The sequence below is a fragment of the Schistocerca americana genome, unplaced genomic scaffold (genome assembly GCF_021461395.2).
Source record: "Schistocerca americana isolate TAMUIC-IGC-003095 unplaced genomic scaffold, iqSchAmer2.1 HiC_scaffold_457, whole genome shotgun sequence".
NCBI lineage: Eukaryota > Metazoa > Arthropoda > Insecta > Orthoptera > Acrididae > Schistocerca > Schistocerca americana.
The window spans coordinates 90,001-92,500 of NW_025726189.1; positions in this window are offsets into that span (position 1 = coordinate 90,001).

Genomic DNA, 2,500 nt, shown 5'->3' on the forward strand with positions numbered 1-2,500 from the left:
TGCAGATGTCCACCGCGCTTCGCACCGGGCCCGCGAGGACCTACTTTGGCCGCACGGCGCCGCGTGCAGGGTGCGCCGGCGCGCAGCTGCGCCGCCTGCCGCCTCCGTCGGCCGGCGCGCCTGCCACTGGCCGCCCCCACCAGCCGGCTGTAGCGCGTGCGCCCACGCACCGCGCGGCCAGCACGCCGGGAGGCCCCCCCTCACCGGCCGGGGACGGTCCCACCCAGCCACCGCCGCGTATCGCTTCACACCCACATGCCATTCACGTTCGTGGGCATGGTGGGTATCGCTGAAACAACCGGTTGGTAGCTCAACCGATCGTCGCCATCACTGATTCACCTCTAGCGAGAACAACCGCACCACAACCGTTTACCAGTTGTTCATTTGCGTAACGTCACCAGCAAACGTAGACGTCCATCGCCATTTGCAAATTCAACGATTGTTGCATGCCTGTGTCAGGTGTCACGACACACTATGTCTGCCCACATACACGCAACAACATGTGCACGCTTCGCGAACACGTGGAAGGTGGCCCCCGTACGTATGCGATGTCCATTGCGCGAACGACTGTCAACCGGCCTCTGTCGCATGTCGCAGATGTGGAACGCAGTGCACCATGCTATCACGGTGTGTGAGAAGAGACGACTACGTCTGACAACACGCGCCACTACATCAACAGACGGCTCATGCTGATCGCCATCCACGGCATACCATACTGCAATCCAGCTCTTATAGGGAGACGACACGTAGCTGAGTGCACAATATTTGGACCGTATGGTTCGCCGTTGTTGGCGCAGTCGTGGTACGGTCACACATGTACCACGATGTATCATTCAGTACATGAGGACCAATGTGCAGTACAGTGTGTGATTTGGACGTACAACATCAGCGGACAGTTGACACACGCCGTACCACAACGTAGGCTGTGCTTCGCCATGCAAATGCCAATGAACAACTGCGAAGGGCATTGAGCATGTACGTCCTGCTGCCATCCGCATTACAGTGTATAGCTGCAAGGTGTTTAACATGAAGCGATACTCTGGGGACCAGGCAGTGCGAGTAGCAAACTATATTGCGGGGGTTGCAGTTAGGCAACACCACACTAATTTAACGCGTCGTATGACAATTACAGAGCAGGTTAAGGCCCAACGTGTGTTGGGTTAAGGCCCAACGTGTGTTGGGTTAAGGCCCAACGTGTGTTGGGTTAAGGCCCAACGTGTGTTGGGTTAAGGCCCAACGTGTGTTGGGTTAAGGCCCAACGTGTGTTGGGTTAAGGCCCAACGTGTGTTGGGTTAAGGCCCAACGTGTGTTGGGTTAAGGCCCAACGTGTGTTGGGTTAAGGCCCAACGTGTGTTGGGTTAAGGCCCAACGTGTGTTGGGTTAAGGCCCAACGTGTGTTGGGTTAAGGCCCAACGTGTGTTGGGTTAAGGCCCAACGTGTGTTGGGTTAAGGCCCAACGTGTGTTGGGTTAAGGCCCAACGTGTGTTGGGTTAAGGCCCAACGTGTGTTGGGTTAAGGCCCAACGTGTGTTGGGTTAAGGCGCAACGTGTGTTGGGTTAAGGCGCAACGTGGGTTACGTTAAGGCGCAACGTGGGTTACGTTAAGGCGCAACGTGGGTTACGTTAAGGCGCAACGTGGGTTACGTTAAGGCGCAACGTGGGTTACGTTAAGGCGCAACGTGGGTTACGTTAAGGCGCAACGTGGGTTACGTTAAGGCGCAACGTGGGTTACGTTAAGGCCCAATATAGGTTAGGTTAAGGCCCAATATAGGTTAGGTTAAGGCCCAATATAGGTTAGGTTAAGGCCCAATATAGGTTAGGTTAAGGCCCAATATAGGTTAGGTTAAGGTACAATATAGGTTAGGTTAAGGTACAATATAGGTTAGGTTAAGGTACAATATAGGTTAGGTTAAGGTACAATATGGGTTAGGTTAAGGTACAATATGGGTTAGGTTAAGGCGCAATATGGGTTAGGTTAAGGCGCAATATGGGTTAGGTTAAGGCGCAATATGGGTTAGGTTAAGGCGCAATATGGGTTAGGTTAAGGCGCAATATGGGTTAGGTTAAGGCGCAGTATGGGTTAGGTTAAGGCGCAATATGGGTTAGGTTAAGGCGCAATATGGGTTAGGTTAAGGCGCAATATGGGTTAGGTTAAGGTGCAATATAGGTTAGGTTAAGGTACAATATAGGTTAGGTTAAGGTACAATATAGGTTAGGTTAAGGTACAATATGGGTTAGGTTAAGGTACAATATAGGTTAGGTTAAGGCACAATATGGGTTAGGTTAAGGCGCAATATGGGTTAGGTTAAGGCGCAATATGGGTTAGGTTAAGGCGCAATATGGGTTAGGTTAAGGCGCAACGTGGGTTACGTTAAGGCGCAACGTGGGTTACGTTAAGGCGCAACGTGGGTTACGTTAAGGCGCAACGTGGGTTACGTTAAGGCGCAACGTGGGTTACGTTAAGGCGCAACGTGGGTTACGTTAAGGCCCAATATAGGTTA